Below are 25,284 nucleotides of genomic sequence, written 5' to 3'. Positions count from 1 at the left end.
CAGGTGAAAACTAATGGTTGCTATGGTGACAAACAAGAGTGCACAATGAGTCCAAACGTGGAACAGATGAAACTAATGGGTAATCATGCAAACAAGACAAGGGAGTGAAAAGCCAGAAACTAAACAAAACATGACTTAAAACAAAACATGATTACACAGACATGACAGAGCCCCTCCCTTAAGGACAGATACCAGATGTCCAAGAAAAAACTTAACAAAAGTCATGGGAGGGCGGGAGGGGGAAATGGCGGTGGGTTGCCAGCCCAAGTGGCCCCGAATCCACCGAGGCAAAGTCAAGTGGCGGCGGCGAGTGGAACGCCGCTGCAGCAGGCGAGGCGGGCGCCCAGGGATTGGCCACATTCGTGGCCGACTGGGAGGTGGGCGCACTTGGCGTGGCGGGCGACCAGGTAGCGGCCATATCCGTAGCCGACGAGGAGGCAGGCGCGTCGTCAACTTGGCAGGCGTGGCAGCTCGGCGTGGCAAGTCAGGCGGCGAAGCTCGGCGTGACGCGTCCAGCGGCGAAGCTCGGCGTGACGCGTCCAGCGGCGAAGCTCGGCGTGAGTCTTGGTCTTGGTCTTGGTGTGGGTCTTGGCATGGCGGGTCTTGGTCTTGGTCTTGGTCTTGGTGTGGGTCTTGGTCTTGGTCTTGGTGTGGGTCTTGGTGTCGTCGAGCTGCGACTGGCGGCACTTGGCGTGGAGCTGCGACTGGCGGCACTTGGCGTCGTGGAGCTGCGACTGGCGGCACTTGGCGTCGTGGAGCTGCGACTGGCGGCACTTGGCGTCGTGGAGCTGCGACTGGCGGCACTTGGCGTGGAGGGTCTTGGTCTTGGACTTGGCGTGGAGGGTCTTGGTCTTGGACTTGGCGTGGAGGGTCTTGGTCTTGGACTTGGCGTGGAGGGTCTTGGTCTTGGACTTGGCGTGGAGGGTCTTGGTCTTGGTGTGGAGGGTCTGGTGCTAGCCGTGGAGCAGCTACAGGTGCTAGCCGTGGAGCAGCTACAGGTGCTAGCCGTGGAGCAGCTACAGGTGCTAGCCGTGGAGCAGCGACAGGTGCTAGCCGTGGAGCAGCGACAGGTGCTAGCCGTGGAGCAGCGACAGGTGCTAGCCTTGGAGCAGCGACAGGTGCTAGCCTTGGAGCAGCTAGCCGTGGTGCTAGCCTTGGAGCAGGTGGAGGTGGCCTAGCTGGGGGTTGCGGCTTGGCAGGTCGGAAGACTGGTGAGGGCGGTCGTGCTGGAGGCTGTGGCTTGACGGGTCGGAAGACTGGTGAGGGCGGTCGTGCTGGAGGCTGTGGCTTGACAGGTCGGAAGACTGGTGGTGGCGGCCGTGCTGGAGGCTGTGGCTTGGCATGGTGATGCCGAGCCACCCCACCAACACAGCTCCCGACCCCAGCCCCCCTCCTCAAGGGGCGGATACCAGACGCGCTCCCTGCGGTCTGGAACTCTCTCTAGGGGTGGGCGGAGGGAGGTCTGGAGGGGGGCTGAAATTTCCCCTTTAAGTTGTCCACAATGTTGTTGTTTTTTATCCCCCACCTGGGGTTGTGTGGGCGGAAAAAAAGAAAAAAATTGTGACGGGGGCGGGACTTGAGTCTTGAGGGGCGGGGCATGAGTCTTGGGGGGCGGGGCATGCAATTTGGGACGTGGCTTGGACTGATTAGACCTGATTTCTAAAAACATGTTTTGATAATGATTTATCAAAGTCATGCCATTAGAGTCTTTTGTTGGGCGTTCAAAAGAAAAAGAGTTGAAAAAAAAATCCTGGGCTGTGATGTCATCCTGGGGAAGCCGGGCAGACTGTTGCTTGCTTCCGCCCGGAGGGGGCGGGGCTTGTGGGAGCGGCGTGTCCCGCTGGCTCGCGGATGTCCTTCCTGGCGTCCCTCGCCTTTGGCGGCGCTTCCGTGGCTGGGATGACGCGCCAACGTCCCCGGGCCAAACGGAGCTGATCGGCACCAGTTTGCCGGTCGGACCCCACATGAGATCCTTGCGCTCCGTGGGGGAATAGCGGAGCGTCTCAGCTTCCATGGCGCGCAGGACCTCCCACGTTCCTTCGTCCAATCTTGCGGGAGAACTTCTTTGCTGACGACATCTGTCATGACTTGGACTATGGCTTGGTTTGTTCTCCCGAGGTGCAAGTGAATTGGACTGGTCATGGCGTGAAGGTAAATACATTTTTAATAATAACACTCAAAGGAACAAAAGGCGCGCTCAAGGCGGATGTACCAACTTGACTAACGAAAACAAAAGACTTGCACGGGGGCAAAAAACTATGAACAACAAAAAAAAACACTAACTGTGGCAATAATAAACAAACTTACTTGGCATGGACATGAAGTGCGCAGAGGTGGACAGAGTGTGACAGGGGGCATAAATGCGGGGATGTCGTCAGGACGACAACAGAAAATGAAAAGCTTAAATAACACAGACATGATTAACGAAAACAGGTGCGTGACTCAAAACGTGAAACAGGTGCGTGACGTGACAAGTGAAAACTAATGGTTGCTATGGTGACAAACAAGAGTGCACAATGAGTCCAAACGTGGAACAGGTGAAACTAATGGGTAATCATGCAAACAAGACAAGGGAGTGAAAAGCCAGAAACTAAACAAAACATGACTTAAAACAAAACATGATTACACAGACATGACAATGTAGAGTTATCCAAAAGACTCAACGCAGCCATTATTGTCTAAATATTTGTCAGAAACCGGGGCCGTGTGGCAGTTTTCCAACGTGCTGAGGAGCCCAAACACAACTCCAAGAAAAAGTACCTTTCTGAGGAATGGACAAGTTTGTTTCCCCCATGCCTGAACCTGTGGGACATCCTCAAGTTGAAGGAGTAATTAGGGATGGTGGAGGAGCTCAAGGTGTTCTAACATCCACCAGATGCTCCCGTGATATGATAACGGAGGAGTGGAACGGGTTTCCACTAACATCCTGAATTTCACGCACAAGAGAATAAAGACTCTCAATTAGGGCTTCACAATTAATCCAATTTTAATCATGATCAGGACAATGGCTGCCGCAAGTAAGTAAGGGTGATCATCTGCGATATTAACATTTAAAAAGCAGGCTAAGCTGCATATTAAATCAAGCGATTTCACAGTCGCGACGGCAGTAGAGGCAACAGCGACTTGTCTTAAAGCCCTGAGAAGGGGCTCCTCTCATGCCACAGGCCATTGTGTGTTTGCACAGAACTCCATGACTGCACCGATCACATCACAGGCCGGCATTAACAGAATTGTCCAGTCCCACTACAAGGACTAACGGCTAAATACTGGAGACATTTTTCCGTCGAGTGCCAACACATTGGAATTCATACATCCCCTGCATGAATATGAATATTGGGAATGCGGAAATATAATTGCACAGGGAAGAACTGTCACGTGAGTACAATCGCTAGACTAAATATCGATATATTTTTTCATTTTATATTCATGTTTCACACTACGGACGATCAAATGTATGATTGGGTCAAGGCTGTTGTTTCAATGGCCCTAAACAAAACCCATCAAAAATGACTAATAGAGCTAAAGGCATCATGTAATGAGAAAAATATGACATTTTAAAACTGCCGTATTTTTCGGACTATAAGGCGCACTTAAAAACATTTAATTTTCTCAAAACTCAACAGTGCGCCTTATAACCCGGTGCGCCTAATGTATGGAATCATTTTGGTTGTGCTTACTGATCTCGAAGCTATTTTATTTAATACATGGTGAAATGATAAGTGTGACAAGTCGATGGCAGTCACACATAAGAGATACGTGTAGACTGCAATATGACTCAAGTAAACAACACAAACATTTTACATGTTCCATTGAAAATATAGAACATTGGACACGGCGCTCAAAAATCTATCAAAAAGTTTTAGTACGACTTTGGTAAGCTATGAAGCCGCACCGCTTGATGGATTGTACTGTGCTTCAAAATACGAGTATTATTATGGTGTGTGTATAAAGTAAGACATAATATCTGGCGTTTTGTTTCGCAATATTATGCAAAAGAGACTTTTCTTACCTTCTGGAACCTGCTAATCTGTATTTGGGATCTGGATAAGTCCTGAAAATTTGTGCGCATCCGCCTTTGTAGTCCGTGTCGACACCGTAGTCGATAAGCTTCTTCTTTTTCTCTATCTTCTTGTTATGGGACATTCATCCTCCGCTGTTGCCATTTCTAATATAAAGTAGTGTACAGTTCTTACTTATATCTGTCAGTAAACTCGCCAAGAAAGCGCTAAAACATACCGGTGTAGTGAGTTTACATTATTCACCCAAGGAACTTCAGTTATTAGAGAGTTCCGGTCGGACGGTTTTTCACGGGACACATTTCCGGCGTTGTTATTGCCCAGTGAGCCACGGATGAGGAGATGCTGCTCCGTTATTAATTTAAGTAAAGTCTGAATGTCATTAAAACAGTTAGCTCCATCTTTTGACACTTCTTCCACACCCGTCCTTGCACGCTACACCGATACAACAAAGATGATGGAGAAAAGACGCTGCTGAGGGTGAGCCACGTAAATAAGACTGCCCACTAAACGGCGCATCCTGAAGCAACTGTCAGAAAGCGGCTTGAAGATGATCTGTAAAACATAATCTATGCAACATTTTGACCAAAGAACCACCATTACATGTTATGTAGACCAGTGGTCCCCAACCACCGGGCCGTGGATTGATTGGTACCGGGCCGCACAAGAAATAAAAAAAAACAAAAAAAAACTTTTTTTTTTTTTTTTTTAATTAAATCAACATAAAAAACACAAGATACACTTACAATTAGTACACCAACCCAAAAAAACCTCCCTCCCCCATTTACACTCATTCACACTCATTCACACAAAAGGGTTGTTTCTTTCTGTTATTAATATTTCTGGTTCCTACATTATATATCAATATAGATCAATACAGTCTGCAGGGACGCAGTCCGTAAGCACACATAAAAAAACGTCCCCTTCCTCCCCGGTCCGTGGGGCAAATTTTCAAGCGTTGACCGGTCCGCAGTTACAAAAAGGTTGGGGACCACTGATGTAAACCACAATAAAGTATTTTCAATTTAGAAAAAAAAAAAGAAAAGACTCCTTTAATGCGCCTCACCTTTTGTATGAAAATAAACCTGACTAGACCCGCTCATCGGCAGTGCGCCTTATAATCCGGTGCACCCTGTTGTCCGGAAAATACGGTAATAATAAACACAAACACAAAAAATACAGTACAAAAATTTTACATGGATAATATTTATTTAGCCCTTGTATTAGACTATTTTATTACAAATGACATGATGATGTCACATTCACACCCCAACCTCCCCACATTCAGGGTCCCATTACCGTAAGTAGATTGCTGACACTGTTGTACCCTAGTAATGATTAATACTGATACATAATTGATTAAAAAAAAAGTTGATTAAATAATTGTGAATATTACTTTTCCCATAATCGTGCAGCACTACCAGCCCTACACTCCTTAGTCTTGCATGTAAAAATTGACATTTAAGAATCTTTGAAGCTTGAAGTCTTGAATGTTCATACTTTTGACCCAACTTGGGCGTGATCACTGTGAGGTATACTCACTCGTCTCGCTCATTTTATTGACTCATTTTCAGCAGATAGTGACGCTATACACCTGTACAAGCTGTACACTGACTACTCTTATGTATATCCAAGTTTCATTGACATTTGTGTCTTGCATAACAGGCAGGGCTAATTTTAACTCTGACAAAGTACACCAAAAACAAATGTCCACTGCTGAGGACGCTGGTTCTTGGGAGGTTATACTGTAACTGTATACTGAAATAACAATTTTTCTATTCTTTCGTATGACCAGTGAACACACACACATGCACACACTCCCAAGTTGTTTTTCAAGCTGTGCTGTTGTGCTACGAAAATGATGATTATGGTGGTGGTGAAAGGTTTTCTTTTGACAAATTCCCAGATTTTGGAGAGCAAAGCGTGCCAACAAGGCTCAAGACAAGCTGAGACAAGTGACCATTGGAGGGAGGAGGAGGAATGTGTTTGGGAATTATGGGAATTTAATGCATTCTCCAACCTACAGAGGCAAAACAAGGGTATGATTGAGTTGTCCTTGGTTGTCGTGAGGGAGCTTTTGTTTGCAGTTGTTGTTTTAGTGACACACAATGGTTGATGCCTGGACAGGTTGCGATTGTAGATTGTGTGTATGTGTGTTCTTGTATTTCTACCCTTCTTGAGACATCAACAAGGAGAAGTACCTTCCATATGAGGACCGGTGAACAAGTTAGGACCAAAATCATGGTCCCAATACGAAAAACCATTGCATGTAATAGAGAGACAAATACTAGAGTCCGTGAACATTGCTCTAAAGTCAGGATTTTTTCTTGATTTAATGTGCATACAAAAGTAAACACTGACAGGTGCAAAAGCAGCAATATATGATAAAACAAGACGGCAGCTAAAGAAGGACTTCCCTATTCATCCTTGAAAAAACCCGCCAGGTGAACGGCTGATTTTAGGACTTCCGGTGCTGACGTAAGACAGCCCGTGTTCCATATGTGACCACAGGATGAACAAATACACTACAGTACTAAGACTATAGTGGCCATTAACAGCTAGCTTCTACAGCTGGGTTGCCTAAAGTGCGGCACAGGGGCCATCTGTGGTCCGTGACTTGTTTGTCATCAGCCTTAAGCACATTACAAAAAACAAAAAATAGATATGTCATTTGCACCCCTGGTGGTGAAATCTATCAAAATGAGGGTGGTCCCAAAAAAGAGGGATTTTTCAAATTGACTTTGTCGGTTTTAAAAGTGCTCCCCCTCTGGTCAACATATGAAACAACAAGTGTGTGTACACATTTTAAGTGCTCCCCCTCTGGCCAAATATAATAACAGGTGTGTGTAAGAAATTTAAATGCGCCCCCTTTGGCCACAATTTATAAAAAAATAAAATAGATATGTATATAGATACATACTGTAATAACTTGAAGTAAATAATGAAGATTAAAAACCAATTACAAACAAAAAAATCAACAACAAAAAAATTAACTAAAAGCAGTCTTATTCTCACAATGTGTCGACTTTTTTCTTATAAAATTGGGAACAATTTCTCATATTCTCTCTGTTTCTGTAATATTGCAATATTGTTTCTTAAAATTATGACTTTTTAATGCAAAATGGTGACATTTGTCATATAAAATTCTGACTTTTATCACAATATTGCAAATGTTTGTGTTGTTGTGAAATAGTGAAATCTTTTGAGTAAAATGATGACTTTTGTCATAGTTTTGCCAATTAAAATTCCGATTATTATTATAATATTGCCAAAATTGTCAAGCTTTCTTATTAAATTGTGACTTTTGTCGAGTAAAATTACGATTATTTTCATAAAATTGCCAAACCTTTAAGCCTTTCTTGTAAAATTGTCTCTGTTATTGAGTAAAATTCCAACTTTTATCATAATATTGCACAAATGTTCAGTTTTTCTTGTAAAATTTTGACTTCCGTTGAGTAAAATTACCACTTTTATTATAATACTGCTAAAATTCTACGTTTTTCTTGTGAAGTTGTGTCCTTTTTCTTGTGAAATTCCAACTCATTTTTCACAAAAAGCTTTTTTTTTTACATTTGCATAGTATGTATACATTATTAATGTTGTAAATACAAATCTTTATATATCTAGAAAGGGTGGTCCTAAAGAGGTAGGCAGTTTTCGGAGGTCTCAAGAAGGTAACACATACAAGTGTGTGTGTGTGTGTGTGTGTGTGTGTGTGTGTGTGTGTGTGTGTGTGTGTGTGTGTGTGTGTGTGTGCGTGTGTGTGAGTGTGTATGTGGGGTAAGCCTTGATTCCTATCTAGGTTTGGTGGGAAAACTGTGGCATCATACCCGGTTCAACCTGTTACAAAAGTCTCCCCTCTAGCCACCATGATGACTTGGAGACATCCAGGGTGGTTGCCACTGCCAGACACTTTAACTCCCAGCTGATCATGTGACTCTCCATGCGGTTGATCAGTTAACTATGTCATGATTTGGATATTTATTGACGCAATCACTGGGGTGGAACTATGCGAGGAGAAAGTGTGGCTCGCTTTACACTTGTCTGACCGTGTTTACACTGTGATGCTGCCGTGGAAACCAGCATGCATGGTTTGTTTGATTTCCACCTCAGCACCTCCCTGCCTGAGGTCATGGGCTCTAGCCACCTGTGAAATATATATTTGGAAAATGTGTGTTATGTGTTCCCAGTTGGCCACTTTAGGGAATGTTTCTGTGAGTTTTCTTGGCCAGTCCTGTGGCTTTTTTTTTTTTTTCGCTTCACAATCCTCTTAGGGATGTTTATGTAACTTTGATTGCTGGCTCGGAAAAACAGGAACAGTCTGGCAATGGGACAAGTAATGGTTATGTTCCAGTACAAAAAAATGATACTGGAATGATAGTAAATTATTTTGCACTTTTTAGTTGTTTATAGCCTATATCAGGGGTGTCAAATGTACGAAACAGGTTGTATCCGGCCTGCGGGATGAGTTTGCGAAGTGTAAAAATAAACAAAATAAATTGTTGAATGAAAGAAACCGCTGTTCTAAATGTGTCCACTAGATGTCCATCCATCCATCCATCTTCTTCCGCTTATCCGAGGTCGGGTCGCGGGGGCAGCAGCCTAAGCAGGGAAGCCCAGACTTCCCTCTCCCCAGCCACTTCGTCCAGCTCCTCCCGGGGGATCCCGAGGCGTTCCCAGGCCAGCCGGGAGACATAGTCTTCCCAACGTGTCCTGGGTCTTCCTCGTGGCCTCCTACCGGTCGGACGTGCCCTAAACACCTCCTTAGGGAGGCGCTCGGGTGGCATCCTGACCAGATGCCCGAACCACCTCATCTGGCTCCTCTCGATGTGGAGGAGCAGCGGCTTTACTTTGAGCTCCCCCCGGATGACAGAGCTTCTCACCCTATCTCTAAGGGAGAGCCCCGCCACCCGGCGGAGGAAACTCATTTCGGCCGCTTGTACCCGTGATCTTGTCCTTTCGGTCATAACCCAAAGCTCATGACCATAGATGAGGATGGGAACGTAGATCGACCGGTAAATTGAGAGCTTTGCCTTCCGGCTCAGCTCCTTCTTCACCACAACAGATCGATACAGCGTCCGCATTACTGAAGACGCCGCACCGATCCGCCTGTCGATCTCACCATCCACTCTTCCCTCACTCGTGAACAAGACTCCGAGGTACTTGAACTCCTCCACTTGGGGCAAGATCTCCTCCCCAACCCGGAGATGGCACTCCACCCTTTTCCGGGCGAGAACCATGGACTCGGACTTGGAGGTGCTGATTCTCATCCCAGTCGCTTCACACTCAGCTGCGAACCGATCCAGTGAGAGCTGAAGATCCTGGCCAGATGAAGCCATCAGGACCAAATCATCTGCAAAAAGCAGAGACCTAATCCTGCAGCCACCAAACCAGATCCCCTCAACACCTTGACTGCGCCTAGAAATTCTGTCCATAAAAGTTATGGACAGAATCGGTGACAAAGGGCAGCCTTGGCGGAGTCCAACCCTCACCGGAAACGTGTCCGACTTACTGCCGGCAATGCGAACTAAGCTCTGACACTGATCATACAGGGAGCGGACCGCCACAATCAGACAGTCCGAAACCTCATACTCTCTGAGCACTCCCCACAGGACTTCCCGAGGGACACGGTCGAATGCCTTCTCCAAGTCCACAAAGCACATGTAGACTGGTTGGGCAAACTCCCATGCACCCTCAAGGACCCTGCGGAGAGTATAGAGCTGGTCCACAGTTCCACGACCAGGACGAAAACCACACTGTTCCTCCTGAATCCGAGGTTCGACTATCCGGCGTAGCCTCCTCTCCAGTACACCTGAATAGACCTTACCGGGAAGGCTGAGGAGTGTGATCCCACGATAGTTAGAACACACCCTCCGGTTCCCCTTTTTAAAGAGAGGAACCACCACCCCGGTCTGCCAATCCAGAGGTACTGCCCCCGATGTCCACGCGATGCTGCACAATAGCAATTCTTTGTATCTTTGTAGACGATACTACATATGTAAAAAATATAAACCACATGATGTTAGTGCACCAGTCGAGGAAAATAAGCAAACTACATTCTGTAATTTGATTTTGATATTATTTTTTTATCTTGATGGATTGAAAATTAACACCAATGAGTTGACTGGTGAAAATTATCACATAATTTATTCAGAAAGTATAAATAATGACAAATAAAGATAGAATTCTATTGACCACAACATGCAAGTGTAAAAAAACAACAACATTATGATTTGTACATATTCAGAATGTGCTTGTTCTATTCTTAAACAAAGACATCTGAAGTTATCTTTATTTTTAAGTTATCGTGCCGTGATTTTACTTGGGAGTAGATTTTTCTCCAAGTGGCCCCCAATCTAAAATGAGTTTGACACCCCTGGCCTATATAAAGTATGCCATACCACATTAAAACATGGACTCCGAAGTATAGATTGTACCATTTGCCTCACATGGGGGAGATTATTGGCCCTGCGATGAGGTGGCGACTTGTCCAGGGTGTACCGCGCCTACCGCCCCAATGCAGCTGGGATAGGCTCCAGCACCCCGAAAGGCACAAGCGGTAAGAAAATGGATGGATGGATGGGGATGGGGGAGATTATTCAACGCTAGGTTGGACACAATTAAATTTTCACAAATATGTAAAGACTAACAGAAATCCGCTGTTTTGCTAGTGTAGCACTAGCTACTCTTTTAAATGGAACCATGATGCAATTATCAGCTCAAACCTGATTTATTTCTAATGTTGCACCCTGTTTCTCTGAGAGGGAAATAGAATGAATATAAATCTATTTCCGATAGCAAACTGCAGCGCTTCTATTATCTCAAGGCTGTGCTGTAAAGTCATAAATTCTGACATTATTTGCTGTCTTCACGTTCACAATACGAAAAAGAGGAAGTTGGCTTGTAACCGGAAATACATAATTTGTGGCCTTCCTACAGTGTGTGAGTGCGTGTACATACTGTAGATTGTGAACGCGTGTCTGCTCAGTGGGCCGTAATAAGACACCAGTGGGACTTAGGCTGCCTGATGCAATCGGTACTTCATGTATGGCCGTCAGAGAAGCAAGTACTGCATTTTTAGCACTTGTTGTTGATGGTGTCAATCAAGACCAAGCAGAACTTTTGGTAAAGTTTTTGTATTGCATAGCGTTAGGTTGCAAAGGTGTCCTCAATGTAATGGTCAATGAGAATACATTGATATTGCTTTTGTAGCTTGAACTCTGTATTTGGTGCAAATGAAAGTGGAATTAAGATTAAATATAGATATTGTTAAAGGTTGTTAAAATCATTTTTTAATGGTATTTTAAAAAAAAAAAGTAAAAAGTTTCTTGATAACAAATTAAAAAAAAATTGTCAGCTAGCAGGGATTTGCTCAATTTAGTCTTTATATCCTTCTGAGAACCAGCGTCCTCTGCAGTGGACATTTGCGTTTTGCATAACAGTGGCCTTGGGGTTAGAGTGTCCGCCCTGAGATCAGTAGGTCGTGAGTTCCAACTTGGGAGTCATACCAAAGACTATACAAATGTGACCCATTACCTCCCTGCTTGGCACTCAGCATCAAGGGTTGGAAATGGGGGTTAAATCACCAAAATGACTCCCAAGCGTGGCCACCGCTGCTGCTCACTGCTCTCCTCACTTCCCAGGGGGTGGAACAAGGGGATGGTTCAAATGCAGAGGGTCATTTCACCACACCTAGTGTGTGTGTGACTATCAGTGGTATTTTAACTTAAACTTTTTAACAGGGCTATTTTTTTTTTCTTCGAAATTTGTAACTCTGATGAAAGAAATAGATTGAAAATATATGTCCACTGCAGAGGACGCTGGTTCTCAGCAGATTTGATAAATAGTCAATGATTTAGGGCTCGTAACCTTGCAAAGACATCCATGTTTTTCAACCAATCTTGCTCAATTTTTACACACATGTGCCTGTCAATCCCCTAAAGGTGTGTATTACATTTTGTGGTGATTCACCTCGACTTAAAGTTAGAGTGGATGTTTTGCCGAGGGCCTTAAACTGTGTGAGAAATTTCAAGTGAGTTTGACTTAAGGGCGTTAATGAAGTGCTCCTTGATGTGGTTTATTTGTCAGAAAAATAAAAGCACAGTCAATACAGTAAGGGAGCATGTTTTGACAAATTGTCACCGTTTTGTGTGCAGTGGTTTAAGAAGACCTTACAACGTACACAAATACAAAACCCAAAACCAGTGAAGTAGGCACGTTGTGTAAATGCTAAAATAAAAACAGAATACAATGATTTGCAAATCCTTTTCAACTTATATTCAATTGAATGGACTGCAAAGACAAGATATTTAATGTTCGAACTTAGAAACTTTATTTTTTTTTGCAAATAATCATTAACTTAGAATTTAATGGCAGCAACACATTGCAAAAAAGTTGGCAGAGGGGCATTTTTGCCACTGTGTTACATGGCCTTTCCTTTTAACAACACTCAGTAAACGTTTGGGGACTGAGGAGACCGATTTTTGAAGCTTTTCAGGTTGAATTTTTCCCCTTTCTTGCTTGATGTACAGCTTAAGTTGTTCAACAGTCCGTTGTGGTATTTTGCGCTTCATCATGCGCCACACATTTTCAATAGGAGACAGGGCTGGACTTCAGGCAGGCCAGTCTAGTACCCGTACTCTTTTACTACAAAGCCACACTGTTGTAAAACATGCAGAATGTGGCTTGGCATTGTCTTGCTGAAATAAGCAGGGTCGTCCATGAAAAAGACGTTGCTTGGATGGCAACATATGTTGCTTCAAAACCTGTATGTACCTTTCAGCATTAATAGTGCCTACACAGATGTGTAAATTACCCATGCTAATACACCCCCATACCATCACAGATGCTGGCTTTTGAACTTTGCGCCTATAACAATCTGGATGGTTAATTTCGTCTTTGGTCCGGAGGACACAACGTCCACAGTTTTCAAAAACAATTTGAATTGTGGACTTGTCAGACCACAAAACACTTTTCCACTTTGCATTAATCCATCTTAGATAATGCCATCTTAGATGAGCTCAGGCCCGGCGAAGTCGGTGGCATTTCTGGGTGTTGTTGATAAATGGCTTTCGCTTTGCATAGTAGAGTTTTAACTTGCACTTACAGATGTAGCGACAAACTGTAGTTACTAACAGTGGTTTTCTGAAGTGTTCCTGAGCCCATGAGGTGATATCCTTTACACACTGATGTCGCTTTTTGATGCAGTACCACCTGAGGGATGGAAGGTCACGACCTTGCCAATTACGTGCAGTGATTTCTCCAGATTCTCTGAACCTTTTGATGATATTACGGACCGTAGATGATGAAATCCCTAAATTCCTTGCAATAACTGGTTGAAAAATGTTGTTCTTAAACTGTTTGACAATTTGCTCACGCATTTCTTCACAAAGTGGTAACTCCCACCCCATTCTTGTTTGTGAATGACTGAGCATTTCATGGAAGCTGCTTTTATACCCAATCATGGCACCCACCTGTTCCCATTGAGCCTGTTCACCTGTGGAATGTTCCAAAAAAGTGTTTGATGAGTATTCCTCAACTTTCTCTGTCCTTTTTGCCACTTGTGCCAGCTTTTTTTAAACATGTTGCAGGCATCAACTTCCAAATGAGCTAATATTTGCAAAAAATAACAAAATGTACCAGTTCGAATGTTAAACATCTCGTCTTTGCAGTCTATTCAATTGAATATAAGGATTTGCAAATCATTGTATTCTGTTTTTATTTACGATTTACACAACGTGACAACTTCACTGGTTTTGGGTTTGTACAGCCATGACTATACCTAAATAACGGCATGATTCAGCCTGTCAGCTTATTGTGTGATTTTATTCAAATTTTTCCAGAAAATGATGATCAGATCCCACATTGCATGACCCGTATGACATGCAAATGTTAACGTACTCATGCTGCTAGAGTCTAGTTCAAACTTCCTATTGCTTAATATTTTCCGCAAGGTAATGTCCGTGGACATATAATAAAAAATTAAGTGCACGTGGCAAATTCTGTTTGTAGTAGCAGTACATATGTAAACAGCCGCAAGTAAAGTGGCTAAAGAGGATGTGGTAATGTTGTATGTATACATTCCCCATGGGAGTTTTTTTTTTACCTCGTCAACACACACTGGAGAATACTTTTGCACACACACTCCCACCACTACCTTGATCTTTCTGGCCATTTGACATTCCTGTGCTGTGGCGAGCAGGAGCAGCACCGCCATGTAGGGGGAGTACTGTGTATGAATCGGCTTTATTGTGTAGCATGGCAAGGTGGAGGGCCAGGGAGACCTGAGCCAACCCCTCCTGCTGCCCCCAGGGGCCTCAGAGGTCCGCCACAGGGTGCTGATATGGCTTTAAGGGCAGTGGGAATACTAATATTATGTTGCTCCTCCATACCTGCTGGTGTACTGTATACTGCATACCTGCGTTGACAGAATGATAGACAACTGCTACTTATTCACTTCACGTCCATTGACCATACCCACATACAACAATGTCACAAGAATGAAGTCGTAAGGTTGGGGAAAAAGTCTAATTTTACAGAAATTAAGGCAAAATAATGACATGATAGCGTTACAATAACATACTTGCCATGGTTCGATAATAAAATCACAATGTTACAAAATAAAAGTTGGAATTGTCATTGTGCAAACTCGTTACGGCACTATATTTAAGATGCATTGTTACAAAAAAGTTGTGACGTGTCCCATATCCATTTCCCACACACATGGCGACTTGTCCAGGGTGTACCCCGCCTTCCGCCCGATTGTAGCTGAGATAGGCTCCAGCGTCCCCCGCAACCCCGAAGGGAATAAGCGGTAGGAAATGGATGGATGTCTCTTTTTTTCCCCGCATTTTAAAGATGATTAAAACTTGCAAGATGTCACCATTGTAGCCTTGTCAAGTTATGTATTGTTTGTTTGTGCTCTCCCCGAACTTGAAAAGGATTTGACTGTTTGACCAGGGGTTACACTGGGACTTCACTCTTTGTTTTAATCCAATGATGAGACAAATCTCTGTTTCTCCTTTTATTTTGGACTTGATTGTCTCTTTTTTCATTGAATAATTGTAAGGTGAAAAACCTTTGGATAAGGTGGAAAAACACAAAAGCAATTAGGGGCCAATATACACCAATTACATTTCAGTGAACCATTTTTTTTTAAAGGAAAGTGTTTTCAAAAGTACATAGTGTACAGCTTGAATTTGGCATTTAAACATTTTAACAACCACTTGGCAATTAAAATAAATTCAACATTTAAATTCAAAGCCCTCTAAAACCCTCCATCAATGTTTTATATACACACTGCAAGTGTATATATATATATATATATATATATATATAATGTAGCAACAGACACGTTCATAACAATATGTAATATGTACAGTATCTACCGTATTTTGGTCATTTCCAGCAATACCAGGACTTATTTCCCTGGCGCGTTTATTTCAGTTTACATAGCAGCAAAATTCCAACTTCCGGCAATAAACGTGTTTTCCTACATCCGGACACAAAAGCGTCTGTGTTCTAATCATGTCAGACACGGTAACAAACAACAAAGGCGACTACTTTTGGACAAATGAGGATTCGCAACTTTATCTTTTTGAAGTTGAATATAGGGAGGATGAACTGCTGCTTCTAGAAGCGAGCACAAAGGAAGGGTGAGACGCTGGAGTAAACTGAAGCCGAGAGACTGAGGTAAAAGTGACTCGAAGCTACAAAATGTGGAACTTGAAGCCATGCTATTTCAACATAAATTGATTGCTTACCCAAATAAACGGGAAAATATGTCCTCGGCCAGCTGGACCAAACGCACAACTGTCCATCGAATGAGTCACTTTAAAGGCCTACTGAAATGCGATTTTCTTATTTAAACGGGGATAGCAGGTCCATTCTATGTGTCATACTTGATCATTTTGCGATATTGCCATATTTTTGCTGAAAGGATTTAGTAGAGAACATCGACGATAAAGTTCGCAACTTTTGGTCGCTGATAAAAAAGCCTTGCCTGTACCGGAAGTAGCAGACGAGTAGCGTGACGTCACAGGTTGTGGAGCGCCTCACATCCGCACATTGTTTACAATCATGGCCACCAGCAGCGAGAGCGATTCGGACCGAGAAAGCGACGATTTCCTCATTAATTTGAGCGAGGATGAAAGATTCGTGGATGAGGAAAGTGAGAGTGAAGGACTAGAGGGCAGTAGGAGCGATTCAGATAGGGAAGATGCTGTGAGAGGCGGGTGGGACCTGATATTCAGCTGGGAATGACTAAAACAGTAAATAAACACAAGACATATATATACTCTATTAGCCACAACACAACCAGGCTTATATTTAATATGCCACAAATTAATCCCGCATAACAAACACCTCCCCCCTCCCGTCCATATAACCCGCCAATACAACTCAAACACCTGCACAACACACTCAATCCCACAGCCCAAAGTACCGTTCACCTCCCCAAAGTTCATACAGCACATATATTTCCCCAAAGTCCCAAAAGTTACGTACGTGACATGCACATAGCAGCACGCACGTACGGGCAAGCGATCAAATGTTTGGAAGCGTACTCACGGTACCCTGTCTGCGTATTCAACTCAAAGTCCTCCTGGTAAGAGTCTCTGTTGTCCCAGTTCTCCACAGGCCAATGGTAAAGATTGACTGTCATCTTTCGGGAATGTAAACAATGAAACACCGGCCGTGTTTGTGTTGCTGAAGTCGGCCGCAATACACCGCTTCCCTCCTACAGCTTTCTTCTTTGCTGTCTCCATTGTTCATTGAACAAATTGCAAAAGATTCACCAACACAGATGTCCAGAATACTGTGGAACTTTGCGATGAAAACAGACGACTTAATAGCTGGCCACCATGCTGTCTCAAAATGTCCTCTACAATCCGCGACGTCACGCGCTGACGTCATCATACCGAGACGTTTTCAGCAGGATATGTCGCGCGAAATTTAAAATTGCACTTTGGTAAACTAACCCGGCCGTATTGGCATGTGTTGCAATGTTAAAATTTCATCATTGATATATAAACTATCAGACTGCATGGTCGGTTGTAGTGGGTTTCAGTAGGCCTTTAATATTGATCATGATACACGCAGCACTTCATGCTTATTATTATAACTACAGTACATACGCTGTCTGGCTAGCTGTGTACAAACAAAACATGAAATGTGGGCTAATACTTTACAGATGCTGTGATATGATTGGTCATGTTTTTCAGTCAGTACAGATTGGTGTCTAATCGCATTGTGTTTTGTATTCCAAATTCAGACGTGCTTCGAGCTGACGTAGAAGTTTGTCTATCTCTTGCCATAGCGAAGATATACCGAAGCATGTCGATGTGTTACAATGCTAGAAAGAGTTACTCAGTGTTCACTCTTACAATAACAATGTTGCTACATTTTGGCTATTATAGAGGTTACGGAACGTAAATTAAGTATTGTTGACGGTTTTTGGAATGCATTTTTACAGTAATCTAGAGGTAGAGTAGATTGCTCACCATTCGCTGCATTGTTAGCCACCAATAATGAGCCATTTTTACAACTTAAAATGCAAAAAAATTAAAAACCTTTTGTCTTCTTGTCTCTGATAAGAATTGTGAACGATAGGCAAAATAAAAAAAAAAAGTGCAGTTCTCCTTGAAGCACATCTGTTTTGGCGTGCATGGTGGATATTTACATAAGCATTAAGCTAGGTTGGTGTACATGCAGTAGTTTCAAAGTTGACATAGAGCCACAAAGAAGTCTTACTGGTCTTTTTCTGTTTCTTATCTCTCTTATTCTTGTTCCTTTTCCACTTGTGGCTTCTGGATGTTTTTTTTTTATTTTAACCCTATTTTGATGCGCAGTCACCAAAAGTTCCGACTACGTCACGACGGGTGGCCGAGCACACTCTTCGAAGAATGTGTTGGCCGCTGGGAGGGCCTCGTCGAGGGGGATTCCTACAGCGCCTTTGACACGGTGCTATGGTGTCATTGTCATTCATTCATTGCTCATTGTCAGTGTCATTGTGCTTATGAGACTTATGGCTGCTGGAAGGAGCTCCTCAAGGAGGATTCCAACAGTGTCTTTGACATTATTCTGATATTTTCATTGTATTTTCCGGTGATAGAATCACAACGTTGTTGCTGCTGTTATAATTGAATACATGACTAGTCTTTGTCAAGGGGCCCCCTTTCAGCATGGGGCCTTAGGCAATTGCTTAGTTTGCCTACCCGGTCGTGACAGGAGATATTTATAAACCAATCTTGCCTTCTTCCAAACTTGCTCCAAATGAACTGTGTGGAATTTGAGACTTTAGTGACAAATTATGCCTTAGTTATGTCAGTTGATATCTTCACATATCAGGCCTGGGCAATTATTTTGACTCGGGGGGGGCCAAATTTAGACCAAAAAATGTGTCTGGGGCCCGGTATATCTATTTTTAGGAACACTAATACAAAACCTCACAATAATGTCTGATTGAAAGCTAAAAACGTTATGACAGACCGCCTTAAAAAAACGGAATGGAATTTTAATTTTTTTTACTGAATGAGACACCCAGAATGTACATGAAAATAAAGAATTTAACAATATTAACTATGAACAATAAAACACTGAATATTGACAACAATCAAGCGACACGCAAGAAAAATGCAACAAACACAGCGAAATATGAACGCAAAGGGTAAAAAAACACCTAGTATCTGATATATCTGATACATCACTAAGTTTTAGAACTTTGTTTTAAAAATCTCCTTCCGCGTCTGTACCTGACACCCGCTTTTCAGGCTGGCCGCCCTGGAAACACTCTGTGGAAACGCTCCCCACCCACACTGCTTGGTGCCTTGTCTGAGCTGCTGTGATTAAGAATACCACAGTAACTAATTAGATTACCATAGTAACTAGTATATCATGCAAAAGCGCAAATTCCAACCATTGAAATACTTTGTATAATTCAAGATTTACGGTAATTTGAAAACATCACTGCACATCATAATGGTGGCTACAGTTTCCATCTTAAAGATCTAAAAAAATGATTTGGGCATGTCTGGCGGGCCAGATTTAAGTCGCTTAACGAGCCGCATGTGGCCCCCGGGGCTTAATTTGCCCAGATCTGCCATATATGGTAGAGGATTACCCGAAGAGCTTTGCGTGAGTTCGCCATTGTTATCCAGTTGTAGTCCAAAGTTGTAAATAAGTTAATACTTTTTTTCTCTACCCTCTTGTTTTGGGGCACACTGGCTCGTACATGCGCATGCATGCTAAAATCCTCCACTGCTGCCATTTATAACAAAAAGTCCTGTATAGTTCTGACTTAAATCTGTCAGTAGACTTGGTATGGAAGCACTAAAAACTACAACATAGCTGACCGTGAGAAGACACAGTCGCAAGAGACTTGGCCTGGAAGCGGGCTTTCAAACAAAAATAAGACTGCCCACAAAACGGCGCATTCTGGTCAGAAAGCAAAACATAATCTATGCAACATTTTGACCAAAGAACCACCATTACATTTTATGTAGAGCACAAAAAAGTATTTTAGACGTGGGAAAAAATCATATTGTGACCCCTTTTAACATGTAGCATTATTAAAAACATCAGATTACAAGAATAAGGTTTTAATGGTAAAAGAATAAAGCTGAGCTTTATTTCTTATTTTCTTTTAATTGTTTTAATTTTTTTTTATTAATCAGTCCAACAAAATAATACACAATAATACAATAATAATACAATCCTAATTCCAAAACCAAACCCGGCCCAGCAACATTCAGAATAGCAATCAACAGAGCAACTGAGGACACACAAACATGACACAAAACAATCCAAAAGTAGAAAAAATTTATGATATCAACAACAGTATCAATATTAACAAGAATTCCAATATAGCAGTGATTAGAAATACTGAGCTGAACTTTATTATTTTACCATTAAAACCTTTACAACTTGCGGGAATAAAACATATGATATGATAATGAAGTTGTAATGATACGAGAGCAAGTTGTAATGTTGTAAATTTGTTATGGTACAAATTTTTTAAAACGTAATATTACAAAAGTACAAGTAACAGGTTTTAAAGGGGTCATAGTATGATTTTCTTCCTACATTTGAAAGACTTCTATGTGGCGCTTTGGTAAAAAAAAATTACATAAATTATGTTTTACAGACCATCTTTAAGCAGCTTTCTGTCTGTCTTTTTGGAATGCCAGTTTTGTATTTATGTGACCAAGTCCTACTCCAGGCCAAGTCTCATTCAACTGCGTCTGCTCTTCTTCAGCCGTGTTGTAGTTTTTGGTGCTTCTGTATCGAGCCTACTGACAAGTTAAAACTATATGCTGCTTCATATTAGGAATGTCAACGGCGGAGGATTCTAGCATGCATGTGCATGTACGAGCCAGTCTGCCGCATAACAAGAAGATAGAGAAAAATAAGGAACTCATTAACTACAACTTTGGACTACAACTGAATAAAAAAAAACGGACTTGCGCAAAGCTCTTTGGGGAAAGCTCTACCATACATGGAGATATCCGCTGATGTAACTTAGGCAAATCAGGCACTATCCCAAATAAAAAAAGTTGTGCCATGGTAAGACTATACTTTAAAACCAATTATGGTAAGAGAATTAAAATGTAATGTTAAATAAAACAATTTTTTTTGTTGCAAGAAAATAAAGTTGTGGTGTTAGGGGAATCCATATATGGTCGTAATGAATGAGTCGTAATGAATGCATTTGTAATGGTACTAGATCGAAGTCGTAATGTTGTGAAAAACTCTCTATAGTATGAGATTGAAGTCGTCAAGTTACAAGACTAAAGTTTGCTAAAGTGAATGTTACGATTGCCGCTGCTAGAAGTCGGCTGCCAGCACTTTGTATCAATCGGGTTATATTTTATGATTAAACAATTTTTTTTTTTATAGTATTTGCTACTATTATTTTGGTCCTTTTTCTTGTATTTATGTTGTATATAAGTATATATATATAGTACAGGCCAAAACCTTTTCATTCAGTGGGTTTTCTTTATTTTCATGACTATTTACATTGTAGATTGTCACTGAAGGCATCAAAACTATGAATCAACAGATGTGGAGTTATGTATTGAACAAAAAAGATGAAATACTCTGAAAACATGTTTTATATTCTAGTTTCTTCAAAATAGCCACCCTTTGCTCTGATTACGGCTTTGCACACTCTTGGCATTCTCTCGGTGAGCTTCGAGAGGTAGTCACGTAAAATGGTGTTCACTTCACAGGTGTGCTTGAAGCTCATCGGGAGAATGCCAAGAGTGTGCAAAGCAGTAATCAGAGCAAAGGGTGACTACTTTGAAGAAACTAGAATATAAAACATGTTTTCAATTATTTCACCCTTTTTTGTTAAGTACATAACTCCACATGTGTTCATTCATAGGTTTGATGCCTTCAGTGACAATCTACAATGTAAATAGTCAAGAAAACAAAGAACACACATTGAACGAGGATAAGGTGTGTCCAAACTTTTGGCCTGTACTGTATATATATATTTATTTATTTATTTTTTAAATGATCTTAAAATAATTTTTTTGTCATAAAAAAACAATTTTTCCCCCCCTCATAACAGGGCAACATTTAACTCATAACACTTTAAACTTTCAACTGAGAATCATGATTTATTCTTGTATTTCCAGCTTTTTATTCACTGTAATTACAACAATTATTATTTCTACTTGGATAAAACATACAGTACTTAAGTCGCATAACAATCCGATCTTTGACTTAAAAATTCTACGACTATAATCTTGAAATTTTCAATCTATTGTAATATTAGAACTATTTTATCATGATCACATTTATTTTTGTAACATCACTCCTTTTCTCTTAAAAATTAAACTTTATTCTCATAAGATAATAAAACATTTTTTTTTTTATCAGAATTGTATCATTTTCTTTTCAAAGCACCTTTAATCAAGTGCATTGGAAGTAACACTAAAAACCCCCCCAAAAAACAGTAACAATTGTGAGTAATTTTAAATAAAAAAAGAAGCATGTTTGTCCCATAAATTCATTTGATAGAACTCAATTAGTAGCTGAAAGGTCTCCCTGACCTCCATCCTCCCTACAGATGGTATGCTCGTATTTTTACAACAACACAGCAAGTGGCCACACAGAGACAAAGAAACAGACTGGTGATCATAACCTTTGACCTTTTGTTCAGTTCATGGTGGTTTTAGGCAGCGGCTTGTGTCATGAAAGTGGCACTTAAGCGCACACACTTTTACCACATCTCCTCCGAGTGTGCTTCTTTTTGAACCTCAACTTAATTAATTTAAAAACATTGAATGCACCACATGAATGACAGGAAGGATTCACTTTTAATCAGAAGTAAAAGCACAATTAGAAGCTCCTCAAAAAGCTTCCACAGGGGAAATTATGTTTTTTCTCCACTAATGGTAATTTGGACTTGGTTAGTGTTCATCTTAATGTGGTCTTTTATTTCAAGATGGAGGCATGGCTGATTGTTGTCTTTTTTTTCTAAAGGACACATTCGACAGTGTTTACCTCAGGACTGCAATCTATTTGAGGTGGTGGGTAGGGGCATCTAATTTGCATAATCGGCCATGACTCATGAGCATGTCATTTAAAAAAATAAAAATACAAAGTCTAAAATAATATATATATATATAAACATATTAAAATACAAATTGTCGTGTTATCAGTATAAACATTTCACCTTTTCACGATTTTTTGCTTTATTTTTCAGCGTTTGTTGTTTTTTAAATTGCATTTTATTTCTAAAATGTTCCACTGGCAGGGATGAGTGCCAAGTTTGGTACTTTTATATTTTTATTCATTATCAATAGCGCTATTTCTATTGGTATTTGTATTGCTCCATTTGTAGTGTAATAATGCTCATTGTCATTTCTGTATTATTATTTATTTCACTAACTGCTTCTTTGCTATCACTTTTACCATCATATTTGTACATACCTGTATCCTATTTGCTGATGTTGCTCTATGGTTGTTGTTGTTGTGTTTGCTGTTGTTGTTTTTGTCTCTCTGTCTAATCCCCCTCTTGTCCCCACAATTTCCCCCTCTGTCTTCCTTTTTCTCTCTTTCTATCTCCTCCTGCTCCGGCCCGGCTGCACCAAATAATAATATAAATTCATTTAATAAAGTGAAATACAAATAAGGCAACAAGAGAAGTATCTCACACTTCTCTTTTGTAAAGTTTATTTTATTTACAGCCGATATGGGGATCTACAAACCCCGTTTCCATATGAGTTGGGAAATTGTATTAGATGTAAATATAAACGGAATACAATGATTTGCAAATCCTTTTCAACCCAAATTCAATTGAATGCACTACAAAGACAAGATATTTGATGTTCAAACTCATAAACTTAATTTTTTTTTTGCAAATAATAATTAACTTAGAATTTCATGGCTGCAACACGTGCCAAAGTAGTTGGGAAAGGGCATGTTCACCACTGTGTTACATCACCTTTTCTTTTAACAACACTCAATAAACGATTGGGAACTGAGGAAACTAATTGCTTCATAATGCGCCACACATTTTCGATGGGAGACAGGTCTGGACTGCAGGCGGGCCAGGAAAGTACCCGCACTCTTTTTTTACGAAGCCACGCTGTTGTAACAAGTGCTGAATGTGGCTTGGCATTGGCTTGCTGAAATAAGCAGGGGCGTCCATGAAAAAGACGGCGCTTAGATGGCAGCATATGTTGTTCCAAAACCTGTATGTACCTTTCAGCATTAATGGTGCCTTCACAAATGTGTAAGTTACCCATGCCTTGGACACTAATGCACCCCCCATACCATCACAGATGCTGGCTTTTGAACTTTGCGTTGATAACAGTCTGGATGGTTCGCTTCCCCTTTGGTCCGATGTTGAATATTTCCAAAAACAATTTGAAATGTGGGCTTGTCAGACCACAGAACACTTTTCCACTTTGGATGAGTCCATCTTAGATGATCTCGGGCCCAGAGAAGCCGGCGGCGTTTCTGGATGTTGTTGATAAATGGCTTTCGCTTTGCATAGTAGAGCTTTTAACTTGCACTTACAGATGTAGCGACAAACTGTATTTAGTGACAGTGGTTTTCTGAAGTGTTCCTGAGCCCATGTGGTGATATCCTTTAGAGATTGATGTCGGTTTTTGATACAGTGCCGTCTGAGGGATCGAAGGTCACGGTCATTCAATGTTGGTTTCCGGCCATGCCGCTTAGGTGGAGTGATTGCTCCTGATTCTCTGAACCTTTTGATGATATTATGGACCGTAGATGGTGAAATCCCTAAATTTCTTGCAATTGCACTTTGAGAAACGTTGTTCTTAAACTGTTTGACTATTTGTTCACGCAGTTGTGGACAAAGGGGTGTACCTCGCCCCATCCTTTCTTGTGAAAGACTGAGCATTTTTTGGGAAGCTGTTTTTATACCCAATCATGGCACCCACCTGTTCCCAATTAGCCTGCACACCTGTGGGATGTTCCAAATAAGTGTTTGATGAGCATTCCTCAACTTTATCAGTATTTATTGCCACCTTTCCCAACTTCTTTGTCACGTGTTGCTGGCATCAAATTCTAAAATTAATGATTATTTGCAACAAAAAAAAAATGTTTATCAGTTTTATGAAGCTACAAAGACTGAGTTGTCTTTGTAGCATATTCAATTGAATATGGGTTGAAAATGATTTGCAAATCATTGTATTCCGTTTATATTTACATCCAACACAATTTCCCAACTCATATGGAAACTGGGTTTGTACATCAACAATATGATTTGTCTGAGAAGCTGGACAGGACAAAAAAAACAAAAAAAACAACCAAATTCGGTCTGTGCTAGCTAGCTCCCGATTCAGGTAAAAAACAGTGCCGTGTTTTGATACTTTTTGCGGCATGTGATATCACATCTGTTTGCAGATTTAAGACCAGCTAAAAAATTGGTGAGAAAACAATCAGTCAAACTACCTCCAGGTCATTTTACAATGCCAAAAAAGCAATAGGCCTGATAGAAAACACTTGGCCGTAAAGTAAGGTTTTACTTTTCAAAAATGCGCTAGTTTGATGCTAATTTACATTAGGTTTGTCGTATACATGCTACTCTTTAGCATTAGCGTTTTACATGGCGATTTCAATACCTCCAAATTTGAAAGGATTTTAAGTGCGCCCTATCGGACGCTTCCATGCCTCGCCTTTTACAGTGTTGGCAACACACACTCCCCGGGCTTGTGGAGGTGCCCTGCATTTCTGGATCTTCGCTTTCGCAACTATTACTTTGTCTTTTGTGACCGCTTGTGTTTGATTG

The 25,284-nt window shown here is 41.5% G+C and overlaps 1 protein-coding gene across 8 annotated transcripts in view; it reads left to right on the top strand.

The window, feature by feature from the left end:
- utrn (utrophin) overlaps positions 1–25,284 on the top strand; it is a 430,508-nt gene that overhangs the window by 57,328 nt on the left and 347,896 nt on the right. The window lies entirely within an intron of this gene.

This window comes from Nerophis lumbriciformis, linkage group LG34, assembly GCF_033978685.3.
Source record: "Nerophis lumbriciformis linkage group LG34, RoL_Nlum_v2.1, whole genome shotgun sequence".
Lineage (NCBI taxonomy): Eukaryota > Metazoa > Chordata > Actinopteri > Syngnathiformes > Syngnathidae > Nerophis > Nerophis lumbriciformis.
Note: the sequence above shows the minus strand (reverse complement) of the source record. Positions and strands in the feature narration are given on the sequence as shown.